Here is a 20,093-nt window from a genome sequence, read left to right as displayed (position 1 = left end):
AGCAAACTCTATCAGCATTTCATTATGTTCTGTAAGTTGGATTGACCTTCCTTTGAGAAAATAGCGTATGGCTTGTAGGCCTTTATTATGCTCAATTGCAGTGTATAGACTGGTTACATCTAACACTATCATTATCATATCCTGCTCCCATGAAATGCCCATTATACTTTTGATAAAGTGGGTGGAATCACGAATGTATGAGGGCAATGTCCTTATGAAATCTGCCAAAAAATAGTCAAAGAATTGGGACATAGCTTCAGTCAAATACCCACTAGAAGAGACAATCAGCCATCCTGGTGGCCACTTAGGATCCTTGTGGATTTTGGGCAAATGGTAAAAGGTTGCCATTACAGGATAAGGACATGAAAGAAATGTTTGTTCATTCTCATTTATCATATTCCTATTTGCCTATTTTTGGATAAGGTCATGATATTGATGAATGCTGGTAATGTATTCCTCTTGGGAAATATTTTGATAGCATTTTGTGTCCGACAATTGACGGAGTGGCTCTTGGGTGTCAAGTTCTCATGACATGAGGACTACATTTCCTCCCTTATCGGAGGTTTTACGTATTATATCAGGATCATTCCATAGCCCTTGTAGTGCTTGCTGTTGCCCTTTCGTTAGATTACTTTTCCAATTAGATGTTGGTGTGAGTCTCATTGCTAGTAAATCCTGTTTCACAGCTTCCTCAAAAACATCAATGGTGTTGTATGGGGACATTGGCATATAAGTTGACCTAGGTTTAAATTTTGTTGTTACAGTTCTTTAGTCTATGCCAAGCCTCTGACTTCCAGTATATTAAGGGATGCGTTTTGTGAGCTTGAGGGTTCTTGGCTCGAAAGAAATTGCAATGTTCTGAGGTCATCTCCCGTTAGTGAAGTAGTACCTGTTGTTAATCGTTCCTCTAGGGTAGGGCAGGTGTTCACTCCAAGTCTTGTAGTTGCATACCTCTCAGTTTGAAATATTTCTTCAATTTCAGTTTACGGATGAAGAGGTAAAGTTCTATCCGGGTTTGTGTGTATTCCATTTTTCTGACGGGGCAAAAGGTCAGTCCTTTCTTTACAACTGTCTCTTCATCCTTGCTCAATTTCTTTTTCGACAGATTGACAATGGTTAGGTCATCGCCTGGCTCTACTTTCTCAGGCCCCTTTTGCTCCATGTTTGGCCAGTTATTCCTTGTTGTTGTCCTGAAGCGGCCGCCTCTTCGCGTCTTTCTGCGGCCCGGCATCTTTGTTCTGGGGGTTTGCCTCTCCCGCCTCATAGCCGGTAGTTCCGCATTAATTGGAACTCCTCGAAAAAAAGCCCCTTTGCCATTAGGCCATGTGCTGCAGGGCCCGTGAGCTTTTCACCTGATACCTCCGCATCGGTGCTTGCAGCCGATTCCGATGTTTCCCTTGTTTCCACATTCTGCGGGGCTGCACTTCTCAGCACATGTCATGTCTTGGAGCATCGAACTTGCGAGCGAAGGTTATATATATATATATATATTAACACCACATCCGACTCCTTTACATACGAAACCGAACACCGACACGGGGAGATTTTGGTAATAAAGTCCTTTATTCCAATATTACGCTGCGACTCGTTTCGGCACCAACTGCCTTGATCACATTTATATATATAGACACAGTATAGCAGTGCTTGCAGCAGAAATTTTGGCCTAGAATTAGGCATTCATTTATCAAAATGATGTGATTGTTTTTCTCGACAAATTTCACAAAAATTACGCTAAATCATTCTCATAGAACACAATTTGCTGGTTTCTCACGACTATTTTCACACAAAGACAAAAAAATGCACAGACAATACAAATGCTAAGCAAACCAGTTTCTTGGGGGAGGGAACTCTAGCCAAATAATGCAATGTAAACGTTTGAGACATGTTGAGAATTTTACACTTTGCAGGCATAATTTAAATTCTGCTTAGGCCTTGTTATTTAGAGGTTTGTAGATGTGGAACTTGTGTAAAAAATAGCAAATGTGCTGTCTGCCAGCCTTGCTGTTCCCGACAGGCCTTAGAAGTGGGCCTCAGAGATCCTTGAGTTATACGACTGCCAGCTCACAGTTGGGCATAGCCCTAGCCTGTTAAGGGACAATTGGGTCTCCCTGTGAGGCATAGTGGTACCAGGCGGGGAAAACAATCAACGGTCTTGATGCACAGTAAGAATTCTCAATGCACATCAGATCAATTCTATATTCACTTTCCTTAAACCCTGTTTCAAAACAAAAGACTCACTCTAAAGCATTCTGCTTTAGGTGTATTCCACCCACTACACTGATATGGTGGGCAGTCGGCAGTCCTCTGTCAGCAAGAAGTGGGGGTGAGGTCTTGAGTGTCCACTGACCTGGCAAACTGACAGAACACCCATCAGGAAAGAAGACAGCAGCAAAGAAGCCTCTGTTCCTCGTTTTTTCTCAAGTGCACTATTCAGGAAAGCTTGAAGGAATAAGTACTGGGAAGACTTGCCAGAATGTATTCCCATAGTTGACTTAGCTCTTATGCAGAATGACATTTTTTTTAGAAGCTCATCCAGTCAAATTCTGTTTGGCCACTGTCTGACCAGGTCATGTTAACCCAGGACCATTGACAACAGGAGCCCCTACTGCACGGGTTCCAGCCAGCTCAGGTTCCGATGGGCATTGGGACAAAACAACAAGGCTTTTTGCAGGGGAAATGCAGGTCACTTTAAAGGGAGGAGCCTGACACTGCCACCCATAGGACACTGTAAACCTCTAGAGGAGAGCACCAGAGAATTATTACCGAAACTGAGGTTTGTTCTATCATGCACTTATTCCTTACCACATTCCCCACTGGGGTAACTTCTCGGAGCAATAATACCCCAGTTTCTGTTTTCTTTATTTCATATTATCCTCATGACCCGATACACAGGAGTTTAGGTTCCTCCCTTTTTTCTTAGTAATTCACTAAACATTGGGCAATATTAAGGGGAGGTTATTCCCTGCACCGGCTATAGCACTGTTATTGTTTTTCTACAAATGAAGTCACCAAATTGGCTGCAGCAATGTTTTTTCTTAAATAAGCTGCGCAATTGACTTACTGCATAGTCACTAATGTGTTTAATTATAAATGACTCAATGCATAATCTAGGATCACTATTTGGTCACCTAACCACTGACCATCGAGCTAGTCTATGCACTTTAGCGTGGGTTTCCACTGTTTCAACTTGAAAACACGAATCAAGATCTTCTTGACACCATGTCATGGTGGGATAGTGTCAACAAGTGTAATTGTCTCATACCTACTGTATCCTTAGTGTACATTCGTGTATTTCTTAGCCCTGAAGAAGTTGCTGTTTACTACCCTGAGACGCGACAAAACATGTGTTGGCTAAGGCTTTGAACAACCATATTCAAGAAGAGCATTAGACTGAATCAAAAGACCTAGCAGCGGATTGTTGTTATTATTATACTGTCACCAATGTGTCTATACCCAGTGTCTATATTGCACAAATGCCTCCAATATTTTAGGGTACCACATACACATTGTGAACCCAAAATGAACTCCCTGTAGCAGTCTGTCACATGCATCTATGCTCAACACTCTCCCTGCACAATGCCCGCAGTGTTCATGCCCCATAACCTCCTAATTCACAGAGACGAAAGTGAAAGGCCTTGGTTACGGGAGTTTGGCAGAACCTAATAGTTAGGGACATGCAAAAGACATTTCCCTGAAATACAGAGGTAGAAATGTCTGTCATTTCACTACACATTTCCTACTTTTTAAATGCATTGCACCCTGCACTCTGGGCTGTCGAGAACATACCCTAGGGTTGATATATATGTATAAAAAAGGAAGGTTTGGTCCTGGCCAAGGTGTATTTTACAATCAGTGCTGCAGGGCCACTTTCCATCTTTAATGATACCTACCCACAATCAACAGATCATAGTTACTGTGTTTTCATTGTATGGGATAGGACTAATAAAATTGTTAGAAATGTATGGAGCTATATCAAATTGCCCATGTGATGTCAACAACAAATGTTTCTTGTGACCACATTTGCCTTCTGAATCTGATCTACACAACCCCAATTCCTCACGAACACTTACCACTTCCCTTCCCCTTTTCCTTTTCGCCTCTCTTTGGGCACAATCTTAATTTGTATAGAGTATATTTACATGAAGTGTTTACAAGTGAGGATGTGAATAAACAACATCACTCACTCCAGTTGTGTTATGAATTATATGTACACGATTTTTGTAATAATTGTTGTTTGGTGAATTATATAGACTGGGACCCTTCCCTTTGCAAAGCAGGGCCACTAGTGGCATTTAGTTTACAGGCCCTAGGTAGATGTTGTACCACTTTACTTGGGACTTACAAGTATGTCAATTAGGTATAGGTCAATGTTACCATGTGTTTAGGAGAGAGCATATGCACCATTTTAGCACTTTTCAGCTGGGCCAACAAAAACAAATTCAACAGAAGGTAGAGAAGGAAGGCAGCAAGTCTCCACTGCAGAAAGGTACACTTTGGAGTTAGATGTTAATAGTGTATGCTGGCCTTCTGATGATTAGGAGTAATGAAGCTTCCTGGTGGCCATGCACAGGGAAGTTGGACATAGACCCATGCGAAACCACTGTGTAGAATTATCCCTCTTTGTACAGCCTTTGATCATGAACTGTGGGGTTTCAATATATGTATTTCACTGTAAATATCCTTTAGCCATGAACAGTGAGTCTTGGCTAGGATCAAACCCTGCACCAAGCCCACATGCCCACATAGAGCCCTGATCATGGCCTTTGACCATGTGCTGTTGCACTTAGATTTTTTAAACCTTTTTTTAGGATCAGCAGTTTCAAAAAGCTTCCTGGATCTGAAGCAGGCACGGTTCCTTAAGCTCAATAAGTTTACATTATTTTTTATCAGATTGCCTGCATACAAAGTAGTGGCTGCCAGGATTTACAAACATCATGGTGAGAACTGTGCATTTTTTTCATTTTTTAGTGGGGGGAATATACTCCTATGGGACACTGCCAAATGGTCCCCCCTGCACGCTTCTGCCCCATATTCTATTTTACCATGAGAATTAGAATCTGTGAGCATTTTCAGGTTCCTTTTAATACACAATGGTGACCACAATAAAATGTATGAATTGCGGTAAGCCAACCCAATTGCAATGAGTGATCTGGGATCCTTCAGGAATCATTGAGGATCGCCTTCTCTAAGACCACAGATGGTCCACTGTCCGTTTCTTATTTGTCTTATCAACAACTCTACATCTGTGAATCCAGGTAATTGAATTTGAATCCTCAAATCTACAACTGGACGCTCAAACCCATATAATTGAATTTGGATCTGGGACTTCAGATCCGCATTTGGGACTCTCACTCCAAGAACTCAGATTTTTAAAACATTTCTGCTTGATGCATCTGCCCTTCAAGACACTGTCCCATCCTCCCTTGAGTCAGGGATTTACCTCACATAAAATACATCTGAGCTTTCCCCCGTACCAGTAGCATGGTAAAATGCTGACTTTTCATTGTTAATAGATTTATGACAACAGTAAAGATTTGCAGTTTAGTTTAGTTTATTAGATTTTAGTTTAATATTCATTTTACTTTGTGTAGATCCTGGTTAATTTTAAAATGCTATGCACAAAATGCTATGTTATGTATCTAGGATTTCTATGTTAGTCCTAATCTACACTGGCTGACCTATCCATAGTGACATCATTGATTATATAAGTTGTGAGGTGATAAATTATCTTATTAGTGATGTTAGAGATGATGGGTCCGACTCACAAAGGTAAAAGGAGACGAAAGTCTAACTTTATGACTTTCGGTATTCACAAAGGGCATTTACTACTCGTAAATGCTCTTTGTGAATACTGAAGTCATTAAGTTCAACTTTTAGTATTCACATAGGGCATTTATGAGTATTAAATGCCCTTTGTGAATCCCAAAAGTCACAAACATAAATTTTTGTCTCAGTTTACTTTTGTGAATCAGGCTCTCTATTTATTATGTTGACATCTGTGACATTATGTTTGAGGTCATGAGAAAGGTACTGGAACATGAGTTACAGTTGCCAACCAAACTGTGATGGCAAATATCAGTGATATAAAAAACAAAATATATTTCATAACCATAATGCCACCTCAATTACGGTTTTAACTGTATAATAATTCCTTATTTAGCAAAAGAATCCATAACTTTGATGAATAGGGGGAGTGGAGTTGAGTAGAACCCCCAAATCGATGATTGGAAATAGCACGCATAGGCAGAGCAAGCCTGTGTCCTGACTCCTTGGAGTCTCAAGGGAGAGTAGGACATGGTTCTGGGCTATGCTTCATGTAAAGTTGCAGAGGGGACACATACATCCATCAATCCACCCATACACACCCCCACAACCCGTCCGTCCGTCCGTCCGTCCGTCCGTCCGTCCGTCTATCTATCTATCTATCTATCTATCTATCTATCTATCTATCTATCTATCTATCTATCTATCTATCTATCTATCTATCTATCTATCTATCTATCTATCTATCTATCTATCTATCTATCTATCTATCTATCTATCTATCTATCTCAAAAACAAACTTTATTAACTTTTAAGCTGGCATTCGGCACTTGATTGGCGGATCTTCAGCTACTGTAGTTTGTTTATGTGATATCGGGCAAGGCGACCCCAGGGCGCCTGCACTTTCAAAGAAACCTGTTATGATCAACCTCCAAAACCCTTAAAAATATTCATATATATATATATATATATATTTAGGGAGAATAGTTAACAGCTAACTGTAATATGGTTCAAAATTGCCACCTACCACGAAGACGAAGGCAGAGTGGTTGGTAAATGTCATCTTGACCAGATGATCACAATTAAGAAACGTAGTGTAGTTATCAATTTACACATTGCATGATGGTGGCACAAGCTATGGGTAGTTAATTGAACTATAACTGGCAAATGTAAGTGGTTTTTAGATTTAATTTTGGAATCAGAACTACTTTAACTGTGTTTTTTTCGGATTATGTGTGTGTGTGTGTGTGTATTTATATGTAAAAACAATATTCATCTGTACTGATCTGAAATATCTGTAATTACAGTGAAATGAAACACAACAGACAGTATTTGATTGGACAGGTAATAACACTTCGCTGAAAACACTGCCCCAGCCGTACTTTGGGCTCACGTCTGCACCAACTCTCGAAGCACACTTAAAATAATCTTTCAGCTAGCTTGTTTTGTAGCCGGTTGATTTACTATACTCTGCTCTGTAAGCACAGAAGACTATTGATTTACATGAAAACTGAGCGCGTTCGTTTTTTATTGACCTCTGCGCCGTTTCCTTTTCCAATTACATCCCTTTCTGTGACGTGCAGTGATGAATCTACTTCTTCCAACAAGTGCGGCTCCTTCCTTGCGCACTTCACTGCAGTTATTATGTGAATGAAATGTTGTGCCGGTTGTTCACAGTCATAACCTTCTGTGTTTTTTTCTGGCAGATAATCATTTAAAGAAATGCAAACGGCGCAAGGAAGGCAACAAGAGGAAATTACTGAAACACAACTGGCTGGCTCCTTTGAAGACTGATTCAGTCTCTTCAGGTGAATAACAAGTTATACTTGCCTTCTACGTTTTGTGCGCAATTAGCAATCAGCTCATCAGTGTTATTGGCTGTACCAGAAATGTAATATAACCCGGGATGATTAAATGTTATTTGAAGCAACGTCATTCAGGTTTGAAGTACCAAACAGCTGTGTTTTGTCTGTTTGGTCTACTTTTGAAGCCCGTGTGTGAGTTTCTTGGGTGTTTTTGTGTTATTGGCAAGATATATTTGCGTGCACCTTTTTTGTAGAACGTTGGAAGTGAACGAGTCACTTATAACACGTTTTGTAAACTCAATTGTAGTAATTGTATTGACTTCGGAAGGATGAAGGGCTGAGTCGACCACACTAATATTCAAATCGGTGAACCTGCAGGTCAAGCTAATTTCTGCAGCACTTAAGCACTTGTGTGAAAATGAGTCCTCGTCATGGACATGGACTGACTAAAATGTTGGGGGTATCGGAAGTGACATCACATGCCCTTTGACCCACTACGACATCACAGGAAGTGACATCACACAACATCAGGCTTGGTGCATTACGGAAAGTGCTGTTTATGACCATTGACTCTGTGGATACAGCATGATATCACTTAATTAAAACCAAAATAAAAACCAAATTAAAAATAAAATGTAATATTAATCACATATCAAAAATAATCACCACGCCTAAACTAATTAAGACTGCCACAATGATATGTTAGAGATGAAGACATCACATTCCCAGGGGCAGACATCATATGCAGTCAGCCTATGCCCAATGACAGCCTTATGACGATACATAGCCCCATATGTCTGTGCACAAATACAGCTGGAAGCTTCCCTCAGGCACCCATGAGTAACAGTATGGGCTGTTTAACGGTAGGCTTCCTTCATGATCCCAGAACAGACACAGCAAATGCAGCAGCAGTGCAAACTGTCCTCATCAGACAAAGCAGATACATGATGGGTAGCTATGATGCAAATAATTGTGCTGGGGTCTCGCTAATACTAGGATATTGAGCAGGACTGTCTTGGCTTCCGCTTACCTTAGAATATACTTCATTCCATAGGCTTCATTTTGTCAGTTGACTAGAAATAAGTGCCTCAAACCTCACAAAGCAGATCTCTCTCTCTCTTCATCATTCATTCACAGGAGTAATGCATACATATTCAAACAGATTCACAGTGTAGCTGAAATATTACTTGATGCTGCCCCCAGTATGATTATTAATATGTTTACCTGCCAGCAGTCTTGATCAGCTAAACCTAAGCTTGGTTTATTGATTGGCTTAATGGGGCAGCCTACCAGTTTCCACAGTGCTTCAGCTAAGCACACATTTCCACTCCTGTATTACAATGCCCCACGTATATACACATTTTAATACCAGAATCACAGTGCCCCAGATAGGCATATGCAAGGAGGTTTTGGGTCTTTCCATAATCTAACAGGGTGAAAAAGAAGTCACTGTGGGGCGGGCCCTGAACTGGACATCACGCACTGGTCCAGGGTTAAGGAAGCAAGCAGTACATGAATTTAGGTAGTGAAGTATGAATCATGGCCACCTTTGTCAAGCTCTGATGGAAAGGAAAAAGTTCGACTAATGGCAGTGGGTCTGACTGATGTGTATAAATAGACCACAAGAGTATGGGAGGTATACAGCCTTTACAACGAAACTTTTACAACGCACTACCATTACAACGCAACTTTTACAACGCAAACCATTACAACGCATAGCACTGGGGGGCGCTCTAGCATAGGGAATAGGTTTAATGTACTATCCAACACCTTCCCTACTATCCACGGGGACTGGAGTTGGAATAGTAAATTAAACTATTCACTATCCAGCGCCCAAAAGCATTATGCGTTGTAATGGTATGCGTTGTAAAACTTGCGATGTAAAGGTAGGCGTTGTAAAAGTATGCGTTGTAACGTCATACATCCGTATGGGATGGCAGAGTAGCATACATGAGGAATGGCACATCCTCAATTGGCTCCCAAACCCTCCCTGGCCGACAATCGCGGCGCACTACTGATATTCCACAATAGCAGACCCAACACTGCTCTGCCTATGCTCCTCGATCATGCTTGGTAGCACCGCTGCTAAAGCTCTGGCAGTGCATCGCAAGCAATGGACTGAAGCACGCTTCGTTATGCTAACATTGTGACTTGCACACAGTTAGCTGGGTACATTGATCACTCCGAGATGCTCCCTCAGGATTCTAGGTGGTTAACCAAGCACAGTTTTCTGTGCATCTTAATCCTACCACAGATGAACCCTGCAATTTAAGTGCTGTAACTCACAGCCCTACTAGTGCAGCCTGGACCATGTCTGCAGAACGCCTTCTACTTCTGTTTCCCACACACTGCTCTGCCATAGCATCTCTGTTGAATCACCTGATATTCCATTACTGGAATCAGCACACAGCAGTGCTGTTGTATGTCATTCCAGTCACTGATATGCCAGCGCTAAGATAAAGAAAGCTCTGTCTGTGCATCTCAATCCTGGCCATAACAGTGGACAAGTGCAAACGTATGCAAAGAAAATTACAACTATGTTTTATAGATTTTAAATCAGTATTCGTTCGTGTAAACCGTGGCTTGTTGTGGAGTAAATTATAGAAACTGGGCCTCCATGAAAAGAAAACTACGAGCCATAATACAACTGAACATGGGCACGTGGGTCCGTGTAAAAATAGCTAATACCACAAGACTGTCAAGGAAAATACAGACAGACATATGATTAAAGCAAGGTTATGTATTAGCTCCCCATCTATTCAATCTATTCATGGCGGACCTCTCACCATGATTGAATCAGGTTAATTCACATCCTCCATGCCTGTACCCATTACCTATAACGCACCTTTCATATGCAGACGGCATAGTATTGCTCAGTTTAACAAGAGTTGGCCTCCAAAGAGCACTCAGTGAATTATCAACATTTGACAAGGCCAATGTCTTGGAAATTAATGTCACAAAACCAAAAACTATGTCAATTATGAATCGACCTGGACATCAACAGCCAATTAAGCTGGGAGAATCAATCTTAGGGTTTGTCAGCACATATAAATATCTTGGAGTATATATAGACGATCGTTGGAATTTACAATTTTACAAACAATATCTTGAAAAAAAGGAAATGGCCTTATTCACTCATTTAGTGCATTTGCAAAAAAGAATTCAGGACCCATCTTTTAAGGTGATAGTGGCGGTGTTGGCCGTTAAACTATTGCCAACAGTAACTTATGCAAGCATAGCTTTAAATGGCAAAGATGGAAAACTTCTAGACTCTCTACAAACAAAGACATATAAAAAAGTTTTTACTCTATCTCGGAACGCATCTCATTGGAATTTAATCCCATCCAACAGGAGATTGGGAGCAAATATGCTGGAATTAAAAACTGGTACAAACTTTGGTTGAATCGATCCAATGTCTTACATGATGCCTTGTGGCGGGCACAGGAAGAAGATCCTAGTTCAAGTTACGGCAAATTCTTGAAAACAGCATTGAAGGAAAGAAACACAAGAGAACTCTGGGCTCAGAACCCCTCCTTCCAAGGCCTTTGTAGGGTGATGAACAAAGCGGCCATACTCCACTCATTATTAGAAGACAAAAGCGGTCCCATGCCAGGATGGTCCTTCAATCTATACATCAATACATCTGGCAGAATACCTAAGCACAACATATTCACCTTTTCGGAAACGAAAGCTCATGGCCATCAGATTTAGGGCATTACCAAGTTTGGCCGATCAACTATTATGTAAGTACAACAGCCCCAGAACATGTAGCTTATGTGGTGCAGTAATGCAAGATTTTATTAATCTGATCTGTAGTTGCCCTTTTTTAAAATCTATCTGGGTTTTGCTACTGAAAAAAGCTTTTAACAACAGGGGCATTCAAACTTGCAGATCAGCCATTATTAAAGGTCTGGACACAATAGATCCCCCTCAACTGAACTGTAAGATGATGAAATTCCTGACACACTATAAAAAGATATTATGGCCCAAGGAAAAACACGCCTCCATGTGATCCACTGACTGTATTTAAACCCCAAGCCAACTGTACAAATGATGTCATACCAATATCGCCGATAATTTTATGATATAGTACAATGCTCCATTATAGTTTGTTTTAAATGATATGAAAACTGTCTTTTTAAACATTTACATGCCTTTTAAGCAATTTAAAGGCCGTTAATTAATTGACCTTTTTGTTGTAGGACATTGTTAAGGTTTTTATTAACTTAACCCCTTCGGTGCTGATGACGGAACCGCTCCGTCATCACCGTCGGTTGAGCAGTGCTGATGACGGAGCAGTTCCGTCATGGCCCGCCCAGCTCGATAGAACTCTCATGCGCGGCGCGAATTCTGCGCCTGCGCTGAGCGTTCTATTGAGCGGGGCGGGCCGTCACGGAACCGCTCCGTCATCAGCACAGCTCAACCGACGCTGGTGATGGAGCGGTTCCGTCACCAGCATGCGGCCGCCGCGCGGCCGCCCCAAACCCGTAGCACTGCGGCGGAATAGCCGCCGCAGTGTTAAACAATAAAGCATTGATTGACTCCTGTGGTTTGCAATATCCATGTTATTCCATAAAAATCCACCACATCACAATCTACTCCAGTGGTTACACACAGAAGGCGTATTAACTCACTCAATTTCTGGTTTGGAAAGAAATTGTGTTGCACCGATTTTATATTGACCATAGTATTACATTCTTTCACCCACTATGGAGTCTTATTAGCATCATTTTGTAAATTGAAAGGTATGATTATCTTTAAAAAGGTAGTAGCTCAGGTTTTTCAGTGGGCACTCTTAACTTGGAACAAGTGCATGGGGAGGTGCCTGGAACAATCAATAAGAATGACACATAACTAAAATCCCTGCCTTTCATAAGTACGTGGAGCCAAATCATTGATCTAATAATCTGAGTTTATGGCCTACGTCTATCCTGGAGCCAACAGGGAGGTGTGATAAAATATTAAGCAATCTTCCTTATTTTGTTGCATAATTTTGAATGGTCATTTAGATAGTGCTTCTTGTGAGGCCTAAAGCGGTTTCTGGATTATTGTGAAAGAAACTTCCCTGTATGGAGAAGTGTGGCTCACTGGTTAGAGGAGGCAGACCTGGAAGCAGAGGTCAGCCCGGGACCAGGGTTCAATTCCCGGCTCGGTGGGGTCTTGAGTCCTAAAATGTCCATGGACTCGACAATTCTCGCTCTGGTGCCTACTCGATTCACGGGTTCTCACTCTGCAACTCTGGGCAATAGCTTGCTTAATCTCCACAACGGCCCCTCGCGGCGGGATGCCTGGCTTTCACCTTGCGGATACCCTTCCGGGGTTATCTCACAGGGGAATACCAGGACGGGTTCCCTAAGCAAGCACTTAGAAACCGCTTGGTGATTTGCGCTATATAAATTCCTGTACATTTACATTTACATTTACTATTTATATAGTGGTACATGTCCCTGAGAGGTCACTGGAGGCCTCCAACTTTCTATTGAGTTCGCAGCCACCATTTGGAGTAGGTTTGAAAATTGCAGTTACACCTAAATAGGAAAACTGGGGGGCATATTTACAAGCCTCTTGTGCTGCTGGTGCATCACTTTTTGTGATGCACCGTTAGAGCAATTTGGTTCCCCATATTTACAAGGACACGGTAAGCCACCGTCGTGGCTTTTTGTGTCCTTGTAAATACGTCCCCTTTTCATGCAGTGCTTTGCGTGAAAGGGGTGTTCCATGTGAGTTGCTGTGAGTATTCCCAAGCAACATCCATGGATTCTACTTCAATTCCCAGATATACAAGGTTTCGTAAACCTGGGAATGCGTCAGAATAAAAAAATCACAAAAAAAGAGACCAGGGAATGAGCCTTCTCTGACTCCCCTTCCGATATCTTAAACTCATAAAAGAGGACAGTAAAAAACAGGGCCAGGGATGAAACCCTAGGTTGAATTGTAAGGTTCCTGTACCCTGTGCTATATAATAGTAATTGCTAAACAAGAAACATAAGAGAGAAGGAAAATAGACATTTTCTTAATACTGACCTCACCCACTATGTAGTGGCATGCTTCATCCTAGGGCCGTTGCAAACGTCCAGGTGCAGACCAACACACTGGATGGAGCACTGATTAAAAATTGAGATGATTGGGGATGTGCAGGAGGAGTAACTACCCCTAAATCCCCATTGCAAGTACCAACATGTTCCGGCCTTCCTATTTAGCCCCCTTGGGTCAACAAGGCCTTCTTCAGGCTGTGGATCCCTTGGTGCTACTGGTCTTAGCCCACACTGTGGTCTTTGTGGCACTCAGAATTTTATCATGATTTTTTTTTCTCATGCACCTTTTACTTTTCCAATCCAATCCAAAAATTCTTTATTTCGGCCTCATGGGCCATAAAAGAAGCAATAAAAATACATACAGATAAAAGACAATATATACAATAAAAACCAACTGGACCTGCAGAGTTTAGAGAAGCGTGGTAAAATAGATTAACCAGACATTTTCTTCCTTATTATCCATGCTGCCATTAGGAATTTGGAAACCGCAAACACAATGTGGCCCAGGGTATTAGTTTTCAGCACCCTGTAGGCTTGTGAGTAGTTACTGAAGCCCAGATTCCGACATAGAGGGGCTAGCCAGCGCCTCCTCGGACTCCAGTAGGCATGACAACAGAACATTATGTGCAAGTCATCTTCTTCCTTAACTTTACAGCATGGGCAAAGCTTGTCGCCCCCTAGCGACCACTTGTGGGTAAAAACTTTAGTAGGGAGCGTACCAAACCTCCATTGCAGGAACAATTTCCTCGCCAAAAGAGGGTAAATAAAATCCATAAAAGGTTCAAAAACATAAGAATTTTTGGATACAATAAAACATCCCGTCAGGGTGCCACTATCATGTGCACTGTCCATATCAGCAAGGGTTTTGTTCTTGTAGAGCTGTGCCAGGGTTTTGCGCGGAATCCTTCTACATCCCTGGGCGGGGTCATCCCATAGGTCTGGCAAGTTCAAGCTGGAACATTCCGATTTGATAAGTGCCAGCCAAGGGATCTTACCATTTACATCCAGCCTCAAAACATGTATGAGGTCCTGCCTATAATGATGCAACTCCTCAGTGGACCATAACCGATGCCAATACTTCACCGGTTTCGACCGCAAGTCCTCTGCAATTGACGGGAGGCCCAGGTCAAGTCTTAGGGGGAGGAGTGGTGTGCCTTGCGGGAGAGCAAGAAGACGTCTGAGGAAACAATTTTCCACCCCTGCCATGACCTTCCCAGCTTTATGGCCCCACAGCTCACTGCCATACAAGGCAGCCGCCTTCGCCTGAGTCCTGTACATTTCTAAGGCCGGGCTGACAGGCTTGAAGGTGGACTTATTAGATACCCTCAGGAGTGCGCCCGAAAGCTGGGAGAGTTTCAGCCTAGATCTTGCCACCTGGGAATCCCAAGTCAGATTTTCTTGAAGTGAGACCCCCAAGTATGTAAAGGTAGAAACCCTTTCCAGACTGGTTCCCTCGAGTTTTGGGTTGGGTCTGGTCTTGGTCGGAGGGTTGAAGATCATGAACTTAGTTTTTTCCGTGTTCACCTCCAACCCGTGTTGTCTACAAAAGTGACCAAAACCATCCACGATCCTCTGAATCCCCATGGGGGATTTGGAAAGAAGGAGGGTGTCATCGGCAAACATAATTGCCGGGACCCTCCTTCCTGCCAAAACCGGGGCGTCATTGTCCCCGACAGCGTCAAGGTGTTGAATGACGCTGTTGATGTACAGACAGAACAGTGTCGGAGCCAGAACACAGCCCTGCCTGACACCTCGGCGGACCGGGAATTTGCCCGAGGGCTTGCCATCCCTCCCACACCTTACTACCGCAAAGTTGTTCTCGTGCAGTCTAATGATGATTCTAAGGAGGTGGGGGGGGACTCCTAGCTTCTGCAGAACCTCCCATAACTTCCCCCTCGGGACGAGGTCAAAGGCTGACCTCAGATCCACGAAGACCATGTACAGTCGACCTCCCTCTAACGTAACCGTCTTCCAGTACAGAAGAAGGAGGCGAAAGATTTGGTCCATGGTCGACGTGTTCTTTCTGAAGCCAGCCTGTAAGGGGCTCAAGATGTCATTAGCCTCGACCCAGTCTAGGAGATGATCCAAAATGAGGCGCGCGAAGATCTTTTGGGGCACATCTATGAGGCTTATAGGCCTGTAATTGGAAGGGAGCAGAGTAGAGCCCTTCTTGTGGATGGGCACAATCTCTGCCCCCAACCACGACCCAGGGATCGCCATACCTCCAAGAATGGCATTAAATAGAACAAGAAGGTATGGACCCCAGATATCCGGGTGATGCCTGAATAGATCCCCGGGTAGCCTATCCAGGCCTGGCGCCTTCCCCACTGCTAGACGTTCTAGGGCAAGCTCCACTTCCCCCAGGGATAATTCCATTCCGGACTCCTCAATACCCAGTTGCATCTCCACGGCCGGGCAGGAACTGGTATCTAGGTAGAGAGCCCCAAAATGGGACTCCCATACCGCAGGGGCTATATTAGGCTCAGTCGCTTTACTGAGTTTCCCTGACCCATTATTTACAAGTGCCCAGAACTGCCGGGGGTCCCTGGATTTGAGGGCATCATAGAGGTCCTGCCAGTACTTCCAATCCCACTCGGTCCTTGCAGCCACCAGCACTGATTTATGGAGGTTCCTCAGGTCACGCACTTTGGCCTTATCTGACCCCTCTTTTATGGCTGCAATAAGGTCAGATTTTGCTGCCCTGCAGTCTGGAGTGTACCAAGTGGGAAGAGGAGTCCTTTTCTTTCGAATTGGGACCTCCGGATGAAATACCTCGGCCAAGTCCCTCACTAAAGCCTGGTGAATGTTTCCCAGTTTCTCACAGTACTCAGTGGTTCTTGGTTCATTCAGGAGGGTCTCCACCTCCATGAGGCTAGGGAGCGCCAGCTCGTATAGTTTCTTGATTGACTCCTCCGATTTTACAAGCTTCCCCCACTTAACTCGGCGCCTATTTGTGGTCAGGAGCAGATCCCCCATATCAGCCCCTTGGCCAGCTAGGGGTGAGTCCGTCAAGGGCGAAGGGCACAGAATATTTAAGCAGAGAGCGTTGTGGTCGCTGTCTGTCCTCTTGATAACCCTAAAGTCCCGCACTTTGGGCCAGAGTGAAATATCCACCATAATATAATCTAGCCTCGACTCGTGGCCCCTCCTGTTGAATGTACACACCGAGGGGGTATCGGAAGGAGTACGACCGTTACACGCCCTCAGCGCGCCATTCAGAGTAAGGGACATGAGCTGTAAGGCTAGAGGGGACCAGGCTTTAGGGTGAGGGGAAGAAGAGGGTGGAACCCCCCAATGGTCGTCCTCGGCCGTAAGGGCACCATCGAGTAAACCTTCCAAGGGTTCAAAGTGGCAATTGAAGTCCCCTCCAAGTACCACCTTGTATTCACCCGGAAGTTGACCCAGGAAGGAAGCCAAATCATTTAAGGTAGGTGATTCACTTGACGAGGCAACCGGGCGCGAGTAGACATTGACAATGACCCACGGAGTTTTACCAGGCCAAGTGAGCCGCACACACTGGATGTCCTGCGAACACGTGTGTACCCGTTCCGCCTGACACCCAGTGTGACTCGCAATCCAGATTGCCAAACCACCAGATGGCCTCCCCCTCCCAGCCCATGTGGCAGGGATTTCAAATACATCAAACCCTCTCCTGATCTGAGCGACCCTCGCCCAAGTCTCCTGAAGGAGAACGATGTCACATTCACCCACCAGGGAGTCCCATTCAGGAGAGCCCTCCTTGTTCGCTATTCCTGCCACATTCCAGGAGAGAATTCTCAGACCTGGGTCAAGTGGCAGGCTGCCCTTAGCTCCAGCATGAGATTGCAGGATAGCCCTGGGTGAACCGACGTCAGAAGCGCCGGTTCCGCCGACAGCGGTGGCGGCGCAACCATCTAGCTCTACTGCCCCTGTTTGGGGAATGTGGGCTAGCCCGGTGTTAAGTGGGGGACTCAGTTGGCACGGATTATCAATCGTATCAGCCCCTCGCTCATTAGCAGCCAGGAGCCGGGTTACTTCCGACATGGGGATCACACCCAAACCCACATGGCTTTGCGCCTCATCCACCCCATTTTCATGTCCAGACAAGATTGGCCTAGTTTGTGGTCAATCAACCTGGTCCAGACAGGAAAACCTGTTGTGATGGGTGAAGTTTGCCTGAGCAGTTGGCAAGGAGGGCCTTGGTCTGTAACGGGAACCATCTACAGCAAAGCCCACCCTGGTCCATCCCTTCTCACTCCCTCCCACCGTGTTGCTACCACTAGGGTAGAAATAAGAAAGGGGTACAAGTTCTATTGTGGACTTATCAGGCCTTACAAGCCAGTTGCAGATGTAATTAGCAACATGCGGGCTCCTGAAACTTAGAACGATACAGTCCCCTGACCTGTTCTTCTTGGTAGGGCCAATCCACGGGATCCTCCTTACCATCAGAACCTCACCCTTCAAGTTTGGGGGCAACGGTCTATTAATACTGAGCCAGCTTATAACCTTATTACGTAGGGAGTCTTGGGACTCCCTAACACCACCAGCTAGCTCAGGAACTCCCACCATGATTGCCGTGTATGGGACAGCTTCTGGGGGCAGATTGACCTCCCTGCGTCTATCTAGGGGAGGGACACAACCATCACTTCGGGCGTTTGTAGGACCCACTGTCACCCTTGTCTGCGGCACAGGGGGTGGCTTAGATCTCCTGGGTGCCGGAACAGGGGGCCCAGGCACTGAAGGTAGCAAAGTGCGCGTCTGGGAAGTAGACACACCATTTGCTCCAGGCAATGCCCTGCTTAAAGTCTGTAGTGATGTAGAAGGAGGTAGACTGTTCCCAGATGGTTCCCCGGTGGCTACAGGGTCATTTGAAGCTACGCCAGGGCTACTCCTAGTAGGAATATTTCCCCGGGACTGAAGTAAATTCTCTATAGCCTCTAGTCTAGCTAAGATGGGGGTTAACAGGTTCTTGATAGTGGCTGTGAGGGAATTTATTACTGATTCTGAACTATTAGAGGATAGCCCACCAAAAATAAATGGGCCCGCCACCACTGGTGATAACACAGGAGCTGGCGAGGCCCCAAGATCCGACCCAGTCCCAGGTAAAATGAGCTCAGGGGAAACCAAAATGTCTGTACTGTCTTCAAGTGTTGATTCAGATGCAACAAATTTTGCCCTTTTTGCCCTCTTTGATTCGACAGGCCTTTTTCTTTTTAAGGGCTGAGTCACCCCGCTGTCAACAGGGACTGTTGTCAAGACCACTTGACCCGCTTCCAGCGTGTTTAAACCCATATTATCCAGAACAGCAGAGTGGTCGGAAATCCCTGCTGGCCGTGGGGAATCTCGATCCCTCTGCGTAACCGGAGTTCTTAGCTGCCGGAGTACCGACTCAATAGTCTGGTCGATGCTGTCCAGCAGAGACATATGGGTAGCGTCCGTAGTGATGGGTGTGCTAGCATCATTTGAGGCAGAATCCTCAAGGTCCAAGAACACACTTTCGGGACCCATCTCGAGGTGCGAGTCCGTGGATAAGTGACACTTGCTGATTTGGGAGCTCGCCTTGGGGAAGAATTTTTCCAAAGTGCTTGTGCCATGTTGTACCGACTTACTCCTTAGAGCTCTGGATGCCATGATGAGGTGAATCGGGAGCAAATTAGCGGGGGCGTTAGAGGGGTGGCCCGGTCCGGTCTCTTCCGGCCTCTAACGGCCTAAAACGGCCCGCTCTTTGCCCGGTCTTCGCCCCGGTGACCGCCCCGCGCGCGTCCCGCTGCGCGCGTGAGGAGGTTCTCCTATGTATGACAAGGGGGCGTGTCACTGGGAGGGGGCGCGAGGCGCGGCGGGAAGAGGAACCAGCTGGCGCTGCCAGATGGACTGCTGGTCCTCGCAGTCCCGCTCGCCTCCGCCTCTCACCTCCGCTGCGGCCGGTCCAAACAGCAGCAATCCCCAAGGTTTGTCCGCACCCAATCGCTCCTGGGACAGGAAAAGCAGGCCAGTAAGATGTACATTTTCTGTAAGGGAAACAGCACATAAAAAATCGCTGGAACACCTCTATGTTGTGCTTTGTTTTTTGACTATTTGGTTGATCCATCACAGTTAAAAGCATGCTCTTGCAGTTAAAACTAAAACAGGGCACCCATGAGATTGTGTGGGCACATCAATTACCAAGCTCTTAAAAAAAAGAGGGACTCTACCCTGGCAGATGTATTGCACACATCTAACCACAGAGCACAACCAAGCACTTTGAAGTTTACTGTAGACTTCTATTGCATAAAGTGTTCATGCTACTCTAGGTTCCCAGTGTTTTCAACATTTCTCATTGCAGTTCCAGAGGATGGCTGGCAAATATAGGCAACACAGCTAAAAACCATGTCACTATTGCCACTCAGATCTGGTATGATGGAAACAAAGGACGAATCACCAAAATCACCCTAATTTAAAGTCTCTCAATTTGCGGTGAGCATGGAGAGAGCATGATCAAAATGCCGTTCACTTGCATTTTTATCTCATACTC

At 44.7% G+C, this 20,093-nt stretch overlaps 1 long non-coding RNA gene across 1 annotated transcript in view; it reads left to right on the top strand.

The window, feature by feature from the left end:
• Positions 1–20,093, top strand: part of LOC144782803 (uncharacterized) — a 73,533-nt gene that overhangs the window by 23,375 nt on the left and 30,065 nt on the right. Inside the window, exon 2 of the long non-coding RNA XR_013601268.1 lies at positions 7,470–7,571. This is a non-coding gene — a long non-coding RNA (uncharacterized LOC144782803). The remainder of the gene's footprint in view (positions 1–7,469; positions 7,572–20,093) is intronic.

Source organism: Lissotriton helveticus, chromosome 9, assembly GCF_964261635.1.
Source record: "Lissotriton helveticus chromosome 9, aLisHel1.1, whole genome shotgun sequence".
NCBI lineage: Eukaryota > Metazoa > Chordata > Amphibia > Caudata > Salamandridae > Lissotriton > Lissotriton helveticus.
This window is presented reverse-complemented; position numbering and strand designations above follow the sequence as displayed.